The sequence below is a fragment of the Arachis duranensis genome, chromosome 9 (genome assembly GCF_000817695.3).
Source record: "Arachis duranensis cultivar V14167 chromosome 9, aradu.V14167.gnm2.J7QH, whole genome shotgun sequence".
NCBI classification, from domain to species: domain Eukaryota; kingdom Viridiplantae; phylum Streptophyta; class Magnoliopsida; order Fabales; family Fabaceae; genus Arachis; species Arachis duranensis.
The window spans coordinates 97,489,465-97,502,466 of NC_029780.3; positions in this window are offsets into that span (position 1 = coordinate 97,489,465).

Genomic DNA, 13,002 nt, shown 5'->3' on the forward strand with positions numbered 1-13,002 from the left:
TAAACTGAACAACACATGTATATTTATGTTAAAGATTTAATTTATTAGTCATTTTTTAAGTAAAAAATACTTTTAAAAGCAAAAGATAAATAAATTTTGGTCCAAGTTTCAAACGAGTTTCTATAGCATGTTGACGATAGTAGAGTATACACTGCCTAAATATTAAGTGCATACATATAATAAAGATGAAATTTGATGGAAAAGATAGGAAAACAATCTTTCCAACAAAAGAGGTAAATATGGTTTCGGTTGTTATTGTAAAGAAAAACCAACACGTGAACTGATTGTAAATAAAAAAAGTAGGTTAATGTTTTTATCGCCAAAATAATTGTCTATTAACTAGAAATTATAAATTTAAAAGAAAAAACAAAAATGTACCTAAAAATTTATATGCTAATCACAATTATATTTAAATTATTTAATTAGTCATGTGTACACATAATTTGTTTGCTACGATGGACACATTTACTTTTTTAACAATGGACATGTGTCTTCTTTAATAAAATGGTTAAATACTTTTTTCGTCTCTAGAATTTGAAATCAAAATCAAAATCGTCTCTAACCTTTTTTCTTATTAAAATTATCTTTAACATTTAAAAACGCTTTAAAATCATGTCACATAAAATATAATTATATGATCATTTTGCTCTTGATAAAACATTCTCTTCTATCTACTAACTAGCTCCACTATCATCTTCATCTGTTTATTACCATTACCATTACAAGAACTCCTCTCTCCTCTAGACCTCTCCAGAACTGCTGCAACAATAACAAACCACAAAACACAATGTTTTTGTCTGTACTTTGTATCAAAACAAACCAAAAATACAATATTTTTCTCTGCAACAACAAAACACAAAAGTCACTAGAAGTTGATGGAGCACTTTTTCTCAAAACAAACTCCAGAACACCCAACACTCACTTTCCCTCACCCATGGAGCACTAAAGCTAATGACTTTACTCTCATTGAAGACCTCCCAGAAGCAATCGGATTCGATGCCTGATGTGTGTGCCTTCGAAGAAGTAGAACAGAGAGAATCAAAACACACACACACACACACAGAGAGAGAGAGAGAGAGAGAGAGAGAGAGAGAGAGAGAGATCGTTGTCGTTGTCAAACTGAGGAGAAGGGAACGATGAGAGAGAGAGGCCGAGTTTGAAGGGAAAGTTTGAATTTGAGTTTCGGCTTTCTTCGAGATGTTGTTATTGAAATCGTACCATCAGAGGCTGCAGGCTTCAATGACGATAACAAGTGCAGCGGAGTACAGTTGACGAACCTTGGCGGTGGCGACAAGGTCAAAACATGAGAGAGAAAAAAAAAGAGAGATATGGGTAGGGTGAGACCGGAGATCTTGATGCCGAGCTCCTCAATGTTCTCCGGTACGGCAATGGTGGCTAGGACGCGGAGGTAAGTGGCGTGGTGGGAGGGCGAGCAGTGGTTGTTGTGGAAAGGGAAGTGGAGGAAAGGTTCGGTGAAATTGAAGGGTTTCTGAAATTGGGAATTTGAGGGTGAAGAGTGATGAGTTAAACAAAGGTAGAAGATGAAGAAGAATTTGAGGTTAAGGGTATTTTAATCCAAAAATTAAGAAAATGATGATTTTATAATGTTTTTTAACGTTGAGGATGATTTTAATAAGAAAAAAAGGTCAGAGACAATTTTAATTTTAACCCCAAATCTTAGGAACGGGAAAAGTACTTAACTCTTAACAAAATTGCACATACTTATCGTTTTAGGTCCAAGATGACACTATTACTATAAATGATGTGGCAAGTTGTTGCTATGTTAGATAAAAATTTTTAAAAATAAATTATTAAGTAAAATTAAATCTAACCCCTTATCCCTTTATCTTCATAAATTGTGTAGAAATTTTTATAACTCTAACATAGAATGAAGAACATGACTTCATTTCAGGGAATGAAGTTTAAAAATTTCGAAAAACTAATTAAAGTTTAATCAACAAGCCAGAATTTGAAAAAAAAAATCTGGCAATAGTGCAAATTTAATCAACCGAAACTAAAATTTAAAACAGAAGCAGAGAAAAACTAAAAATTTAATATCTATTAATAGTATCAAAGTTAATCAATCAGAACTAAAAAAATAGAAGCATAGAAAAACAATTAACAAGAACAAAAATTTAAAATAATCAACCAGAAATTTTTAATAGTAGAATCAGAAGCAAATCTACAAAAGTAGAACTGTAGAAATAGGTTGTCAGAACTGCAAAAACCTACGTGAGCCCGATAAAAAAGAAGACAAAAATGATAAACCATGAGCTGTCAAAATGAGAATACAAACCTATCGAAAACAGAAAGCAAGGAACTGGCAAAACAGAGCAACGATGACAAAGGCGATGAGCGGCGATTAACCACAATGAAAGAGGTTGTTGAGGAACACTAAGAAAGAGAAGAGGAATGACAAGGAAAAGAAAAGCATGAGCGCCAGAAACGAGAAGTCCGAGTTCGACCTGGTGGCGCAAAGATGGATGACGATGGTGGCCACTTCTGAGAAGTGAGAGGAGGGAGTGAAGTGAGACTAAGTGCGCCGAAATGAAAGGAAAATTTTTGGGTCTTTAAGTTTCAGGGATTGACAAACTTGTAGGTAGTATTGGAGAAATGGTAGAGAAGGAGAGACCAATAGAGAACTAGGAGAGCTTGAGATTGAAGATGAGAGGCTTTTGTTTGGTTGTGGAGAAATCCTAAGTGTTCGTAATACTTCATTTGCCATTGACATCATTCTTCTTCTTCTTCACAATTCACCATCGAATGAAGCTGGAAAGTAGAGTTGTAGACTCGTATTCGTAAGCAAAATAACTTAGGGATATATGACTTTTCATTCTCTAAAGTTAAGCCATATTCTTCGTTCTTCGTTAAGGTTTCAGAAATTTCTACAATTTCTAGAGATAAAGGGATAGAAGATTTAGGTTTAATTTCACTTAATAATTTTATTTTAAAAAGATTTTATCTTATGTGGCAATGATAAATCCCATTTGTAGGGTTTATCTTGTATTGATTTTAAGGAAATTTATGACCTTTTATCCACATTTATTCAATGAAATAGCATGGTTTCATGATTGTCTCCCAATTTGTGCTTAAGTGTGAAAACATGCTTTCTAGACCTTAAATTAGCTAAATTTAATTCACCTTTAATTTCACTAGATACCTTGACTTGTTTGTTAAGTGATTTCAGGTTGAAAAGAGCTAGGGAAGGATCAAAGGAGTGAAAGGAAAGTATACAAAATGGAGAAGATCATGAAAAGCCAACTAATTGAACTCGCCCATGGACGCGCGCACGCACCAGGCTCTTACGTGCACCTTGCGAATTACCCCGTGGACGCGTACGCATGCTGTGCGCGTACGCGTCGGTGCTGATATATGATTTTTTAATGAATTCGCACCCAACAAATTCTGAGGAGTTGTGGGGCTCAATCCCAACCAACTTTGGCACCAAAGATGCTATTTAAAGCCAATGATTGAAGAGCAAAAGGGGATTCACTCACTTTCACTCATTCACACTCATTAGGATTAGTTTAGAATTAGTTTTAGAGAGAGAAGCTCTCACTTCTCTCTAGGATTAGGATTAGGATTAGGTTTCTTAGATCTAGGTTTAGATTCATGCTTTCTTCTACTTTTACCTTTCAATTCGTTGTTGTTGCAATCCTTCATTCTTCTTCCATTCTTTTGTTGTAATCTCTTCTATGTTGTTTTTGTATTTTGTTGTAGATCTACTTTTGTTTCTACTACTCTCTTTCAATTCAATTAGAGGTAATTCATAATAAATGTGTTTCTTTTGATTGTTGTTGTTAATTCTTTTCAACAATTGTTATTAGATTATATTCTTGTTATCAATTTACTATGCTTTTCTTTTGTACCTTCTAAGTATTTGATGAAATGCTTGGTTGGGTTTTAGTGTAGGTTTTGTTCCTCCTGACTTTGGTTGAGTAATTAGTGACTCTTGAGTTATCTAATTTCTTTGTTGATTGATAATTAGAAGTTTCTCATTGATTTGAATGCCTCTAAAGCTAGTCTTTCCTTTAGGAGTTGATTATGACTTGAGGAATCAAATTGATTCATCCACTTGACTTTTCTCCATGGTTAGAGGTTAACTAAATGGTAGCAATGAACAATTTGAGGTCACAATTGAGGAGGATAACTAGGATAGGATTTCTAGTTCTCATATCTTGCCAAGAGCTTTGTTAGTTTTTAGTTTATTTTCTTTGCCATTTATATTTCTTGTCTAAAATCTCAAAGAACCTCAAAATAACTCACAACCAATAACAAGACACTTTATTGCAATTCCTAAGGAGAACGACCCGATGTTTGAATAATTCGGTTATTAATTTTAGGGGTTTGTTACTTGTGACAAACAATCTTTTTTATGAAAGGATTTTTTGTTGGTTTAGAAACTATACTTGCAACGAGAATTCATTTGTGAATTCTATACCATCAAAAATCCAATCATCAGGCAACGTCACTCATAGTAATAGTGCCATCATGGACTTAAAACGTTACACATATGCAATTTTATTAATGGAGGCACACGATTATTGCCGGACGGGTGAATGTGTCCATCGGAACAAACAAATCGCATGTATATACGCGTGATTAATTAAATAATTTAAGTATAATTATGACCATCGTGTAAATTTTCATATGTATTTTTGTCTATTCTTTCTTATAAATCATTATAAACAATAGAGAGAATTCTCTCTTTTTAAAATCGACTCTATTTAAACAAATAAGTTCTAAAATATTTTTTTGAGTTATTTGCATACATTAAAATAGTTTTCGAAATCTCAATTGCAACAGTTATATTTTTGAATTAAAAAAAGTTTATCATGTTAGTCCTTATTTTTTTCATTCAAGTGACTTATTGTGCTATTAAAGGTTAATGTAGTATACTTTTATTCATATCAAAAACAAAATTAGTGTAATTATAAAATCTCAAAAATTATTTTTATTCAGACGAATTTCGTAAACCACTTTGGCACTTAGCTAACCAAAATTAGTGAAATGTATGTTAACCTGAACTCTTTGGCAAGAATATTTTAACTTTTATAAACAGTCATTTCACTTGTATCCTGTGATCTCGCTTTTATGTTCGGGACTTAGCTTAAGACTTTCTGCACAATATTAATCTACTTAATATATTAAAATTGGGTTTTTCTCGGTTAATAAGGGTGACATGTCGATCTTTCGTGAGTCCGTTTTCTCTCCAAAACGAATGAAATTTTTCATCTCTTCTAAATTATTTTATAAAAAATACCTTTATTATAATTATATTATAATTAATATTTAATGAATAATACATAATTATACTAATTTAGGAACATATCTTCATTATAATTATATCAAATCAATATTTAATGCACTATTAAACTACTTATCAATTATAATGCGTAATTACTGTACATAATAAAAAATTGCCTTAATAATAAGTAATTTACATATTTATTTTTGTTTTACTAAAGTCTATAAATAGTGTTTTTCTGTGGTACATGAATCTAAATTTGAGAGTCAGCTCATAATTTTATATTTAGTATTTTTTTACTACTTCATAGAATAAGAATGTATTCTTCGTTTTTTATTGAAGTTGATTCTTTTAAGGTACAATTTATAATTTTTTATAATATTTTTCATATACTCATTATATTATATTATTCTTTTGATAATTTTTTATTTATTGTTGCTCTAAATTATTCTTATCGTTTAATGTTTCAGTTCGATTGTCTTTTGCCACAATCGTTTACAATGCATCACATCCATGAAATACATCATTGAGTTGTCTTCACTGATTCGAGTTCCAACTACATGGATGTAAGCGTTCAAAGAAGAGGCAATAGTCTCTACTTTACCGAAGGATGGTTGAATCTACTCACCTATTATGACCAACCTAATGGAATGTGGTTAAAGTTAGCTTTATTGGGAGGAGCTCTATTTTTTATTGAGGAATTGCAAGAAGATAATCTATTTAGATTTTGATTAATTTTATTTATTATTATTATTATATTTAATTTACAGAAAGATAAATTAATAATCATATTATTATTTATCAATATATTAATATTGATAATAATGATTACATAAAAAAATTTTAATATTTAATATTTTTATATTATTTATTTTTTATATTTTTTGATATATTTATAAATATTTTTTATTATTTTTATATGCTATATATTTATCCCTATTATTTAAAATTTCTGAATCCATTATTATTTTTGAGCGTGTTTCTTAATTTATTTTTTATAATTCAGTTAATACAATTTATTACAGTAAATTAATTATATCAACTAACTAATTTGATTAGATATTTAAATATCACACGATTTATTATAATTTATATTAATCAAATAATTGTAATTTATTATATCAATTATTTTAATTCATTAATTTATAAGGTACATAATAGCATAGATGATTTGTTACTTATAATGATTAAATACAATAAATACAGATTAATTTAATTAAAAAAATCATCGTCTCATATAATTTTCTATTTATTTTTTAATTTATTAAATCCAATCAATTATAATAAATTAATTATATCAACTAATTAATTCAATCCATTATTTCCTAATTTATTTTTTTGAATTCAATAAATCAAATAAAATCAATTATACTAATTATTTGTATCAACTAACGGATTTGATTAATTCTTAAAATTTTTTTATTTTATTTATTTTATTTATTTAAATACATGAATTATAACTGATTAGTTATTTAATTTTATTACGATAAATATCAAATTCTATTCCGAATATAAAAATATAAAATTTCATTCCTTTCATTTTTATTTTACCACTATAAAAGACCATATATGCTAAAAGAAAATATCATTCATTTACCCATTACTCTTTCATTAGGTAGCTTTTACAACAATTCTTTTTCTTTCTATGAGGCGTCGTCGCAAGAAGGCAACTATCGTGAATACAAACCACCACACACTCTTCAACTCCCGTGCTCATCATTCAGAGCAATATATGTTATCCATGAAGCATTTATAGACCATGGTATTATCATGTAAGCATAGATAAAAAAATTCCGTAATTAAACTTAAGTCATTTACCTATTTGTGTAGTATATTATAGTGTGAAATTACTTTCAATTTGTGTTGTGAAAGATATTATAGTTTAATTTAAGCTTTTGTTTTAGAACTATGTTATGATTTTATCTCATCATTTTCTCTTAGATATCAAGTTGATGTATTTTTATTTATTATTATTAAAACGGATGTGATATAAAATTTGTTAAAAAAAATAAAACTCTCACACTCAATTTATTTTATTGTAGTCTTTTATCTCTTCTATTTCTTTTTATTTTCTTCTTATTCATTTTATTCTTTTTAAATATCATATAATTTATTATAATTTATACCAATTAATTAATTATAATTTATTATATCAGTTAGTTTAATTCATTAATTTATAATATGCATGATAAAATAGATTATTTATTACTTATACGTTTATTTTTCTAAAATCTAAATATGAATAATTATATTTTTTAGTTTTAGTTATGAACAAAATATTATTAATAATAATTAACCACTCATACTTTTAATCAAAGTGTTTGGATGATTTTTATATTTATTAATATTAATTGTTAATTATTTTTCGTCAATAAATTATATTATAATTTTATATTAGTTCATATTTGATTAATGATTAATATTCATGAAGCTATGTTATTCTAAATTTTATATTTATATTTATTTTTGTTTTACTAAGGTCTATAAATAGTATTTTTCTGTGGTACATGAATCTAAATTTGAGAGTCACCTTATAATTTTATATTTAGTATTTTTTATTACTTCATAGAATAAGAATGTATTCTTCATTTTTTATTGAAGTTGATCTTTTTAAGGTACAATTTATAATTTTTCATATACTCATTCTATTATATTATTCTTTTAATAATTTATTAATTGTTATTACTATATGTTATTCTTATCATCTAATATTCCAGTTCGATTATCTTTTACCACAATCGTTTACAATGTATCACATCCATGAAATACCTCATCGAGTTGTTTTCACTGATTCAGGTTCAAACTACATGGATGTAAACGTTCAAAGAAGGGGCAATAATCTCTACTTTACCGAAGAATGGTTGGATCTACTCACCTATTATGATCAACCTAATGGAATGTGGTTAAAGTTAGCTTTCTTGGGAGGAGCTCGATTTTTGATTGAGGAATTGCATCCACGAAATTTTATAGGGCAAGTTCAAGTTCCATCCCCTCCATACTTTTTACATCTGCCCGAAAATCTTCAAAGTGGAGCACATAATGAGATTGAATTATCTCAGTTTAAGTTCAATTTTGCTAAATTCGTGACAAACTCGGATATGCAATTTCAACGATTGGTAATATATTTAAATTTTCTTATTTTAAGTTATTCATTATTAGAATAATTTTATAACATATTGTGATTTTTTTTCAGAAATTACCGGCTTTCTTTTGTATGCATGCAATGCCATTGAGAGGAATAAGGGTTAGTTTGGTTTCTCGGTGTGGCAATTCTATATCTTACCGCATTGCATGGATAGCGGATGATGAAGCTTATTTAACAAGAGAATGGTTTGAATTTACACAAATTCTAAATGTTGATATTTACGATGTTATTTCAGTTGGTTATCGTTACGAGAATGACTCTATATTATACGTGACTAAGAACTAGAATAGATTCAATATTGTTTAAGTAATTTGGTTTTAATATTAGTATTTGATTAAATTAAAATTAGAAAATTTTAAATTATTGCTTCAATTTATATATTATGAGTATTTTTCGTGGATGTACTATTTTTAAATAATTTAATAATTAATAAAATGAAGTGGTGCCAGATATATTATTTAAGTTTATTTTTATCCTTTATTTCTTTATTTGTATTTTCATTATATTTGACAAAAAATCTCTACCTAAACATATAGTTTTCATTGACCTAAGCACAATTTAATTGCCATATATAGTTTTCGTTGACTTAAACACAATTTAGTTGCCAATAAAAATCGATTTTATCTATAAAAAATAATGAAACATGTATCTTTTGATATTATATTAATATAGTAAGTAGACATTATGATATAATAATATCTTTAATTGTATTATAATTAGCTCATAAATAATGTATGATTATATTATTTTAGAAAACTATTTTCATTATAATTATATCAAATTAATATTTAATTATGATAAAATATGTTAATTATAATTATATCATAAAATTATAATAATTACGATAGTTATGTTATATATTTTAATCATTTATGTAAGTAAATAAACTAGAAAATAATCAAATCAAATCATGACGGTAAATAAATAATATAGAATAATATTATACATTTAATTGCATTATAATTAGCTCATGAATAATGTATGATTATATTATTTTAGGAAACTTTTTTTATTATAATTATATCAAATCAATATTTAATTATGATAAAATATGTTAATTATAATTATATCATAAAATTATAATAATTACAATAGTTATGTTATTTTATATAACAATAATATTATATATATTTATATATCACTTTTTTAAACTCATTCTTACAAATAAATATTGGCATATAATTAATATAGATAACATATATACTTAATAAATATCTTTATTAAATTAATTATAACGATTAGTACAAGATAATCTCATAAGTATAACCAAATTGTAGCAAGAATTTTCATAAAAATAATTGACTATTAATTTGAATATAATTGATATAGTTAAATTGATACAACCGATAAAATTGAGATATGTAGCAATTATAGCAATTATTATATCAATTATAATAATATATAATTCACGTGACTTCATATACAATAATTTTTGAATTATAATTGTCACATAATTATATTTGAATATTATTTAATTTTAGATGTTTTATAGGTAATATTCATTATCACATGAATTATCATCATTATTCAATAATAATAATAATAATAATAATAATAATAATTTGGAATTTATATAATTAATATAATTGATATAGTTCTAATTCTCATTTTTATGTAATAATTTTATTAGTATGTATTCACAGTTTTAATCAATACATAATAATAATAATATTATATGGACATAAAATTAATTAGTTAACAAATTGAATTTAGCTTATGAATTTTTATTTTCTACTCAAATTTTTAATCATTAGTGATTTTATTTTTTATATTTACAGTAAATTTGACTATAAAAAAATTAGTTTTGATTGTTTTTTATTTTATTTATTTACAGTAAATTAAATTTGATATAATTATAGTAATATAGAACTGCTTCATATATAGCAATAATATTATAAAAAATATTATTGCACGATTGTAGAATAAAAAATAATCATATATATAAAACGAAATAATTATAACAAAAAAATTAATACATGTGATTTACATGTTTTTAATAGCTGGTAACATGGAGTTTAACAAAATATAATTCATATATTTTTTTATTTATGTATATGTATATAATTATATATATATATATATAGAATTATTTAACAAAATTAATATATACGTATATATAAATAAAAAATTATTATAATTTCTGAAAATTATACATGAATTTTTTTTCTCAAATAAATTTATTTTAATTATATTACAATTAGCTCATGAATAATGCATGATTATATTAATTTAAGAAAATATCTTTATTATAATTATATCAAAGTAATATTTAATGCGTTATTAAACTACTTATAAATCATCGATATTTTTAATCATTCTAATTATATCAATTGATATAGTTCTAATTCTCATTCAAGTGCAATAATTTTATTAGGAGATAATTAATAATGCACACATTAATAATGATCCATTTAATGAATAAAAAAAGTTGTGATTCATAACATTTTTGTAAAGTTATATCGTATGGATACAAGATTAATTAGATAACAAATTGAATTTTAATTAATATGTTTTATTTTCTGTTCATATTTTTTATTAATTATTTTACTTTCTATATTTACAGTAATATTGAGTGTAAAAAAAAAAATAATATTGAATGTTATCTATTTTATTTATTTAGATTCATAATTAAATTTGATATAATTATAGCAAGTATCTAGGATTAATAATAATATGATAGTATAATTTTAAGTTGTATAACATAATAAAAAAATGTAGCAATTTATGTATGCTTCCTATATAGCAATAATATTATATATATTTATATATCTCCTCTTTTAGCTCTTTCCTAAAAATATTGGCATATAATTAATGTCGATAACATATATATTGAGTAAGTACCTCCATTGAAAATATTTGTTAACTATTACCGTGTATAATTAGGGTGTGTGTATATATATAACGATTAATAGTGAATTGTTACAATTATTTATCATCTAGAAAATTTGTACCTCAGATATAGAACTTCTTCTGTTTATTATTTTTCATACCTAAAGGATACTAACTACGATTCTATCAACAGTATTACCTATGATAGATTATGTAGTGAAAAAGTTTGAAAAATAAAAGCAAGAATTATAAGGTTATGAAAAGTCTCATCCAAATTTGACAAGAACAACACGACTTATATAGAAATGGTTCTTATGGATGATAAGGTAAGTTGATTATTTTTCATGATTCTTTCAAGTGATGCTAGGTCCATTTTATAAATATTTTTTGTTTATATTTTAAGTTTATTGATAAATAAACCCTTGCACGAATTAAAGACAGTGCGATTTTATGATTTATAAGTGCGTGCTAATAGCCTTTTTATTTAATTTGTTTTAGAGTGTGATAATAGCCAATATGTTTCTGGGTAGATTTAGCTATTACTATATTATTTATGATCACATTCAGTATATATGTCTGATTTATTGAAGAAAGTAGATTATTAAAATCGATTAATAACTATTTTAGAGTTAATCCAATTAATACTAAATTAAAAAAAAAACAAACAATGCATAACATATTAATTTTTTATTAATCAAATTATTATAATTTAAATTAATTTTAAAAAATAAACTTAAAATTATAATTACAATCTTATCACGTGCATCGCACGGGTAATTAAACTTGTTTGTTGGGTATTCTGGGAAGCCAAAAATAATATAATAAAAACGAGAAGTTAAAAAAAAGAAGTCAACAGCTCCATTTTTGTTTCTTTTTTAAAAGATCTAGATTGACAATCAATAATACTTAAGCTAAATGGTGTACATTATTGGCATCTCTTATTCAATGACTAAAAGTTGATAGATCCTGTAATAAGAATATTTAACATGCTTTGAAATTTTGTCTTTGGAATCAGTAAGTTGAACATATATTTGTGAACGCACTATCAACAAATGAAAAGCTTAAATCGCAAATATATAAATACATATAAAATAATTTATTATATATTTTTAGAGATGATATATGTGACAATTATAACCACACTTTTTATCTTTTGTGGCTGAAATGTATGTATCATGGTTTAGAAGATCCAGAATATCTGCAAAAAATGGAAATGTTCCTTTCCCTTTCTGATCTCAATCAATTAAGACGTTTGTTGTGTGGCAATATCATGGGAGTATAATTTGAAATTTAAAAAAAAAAAATGCTATATTCTACATGTTTATTTTCTTTCCAAGACTCTTAGATGGAAGATCTTTGAATGCAAGTGGTCTCTCCTTTCAAATGCATCATATCGGCACTGATATTCTTTGTTTGCTAATCTCAAATAGTGAATTTCTTTCACTAACATCGTCGGCATATTCAAAAAGAATGAAATTAAAAGCATTCAGTATATATAAAAGAGAAATTAAAGTACAGCAAACCAACTTTTAGTTAGACATATATATTAGTCAATTTTAATATTTAGGTTTATAATTTAGAATTTAAGATTAAATATTTATAATTTAAAATTTAAAATTTAAAATTTAAAATAAATAAAATAATTTTAAAAAAATTAATTAATATTGGCTGAAAAAAATTGATAATCTAACCTTATTCTAAATAAAATAATTTAACATATGGATATCTACCGGGCCAATTTAATTTAATATAAAATAAATTTTAAGAATAGACAATTCTT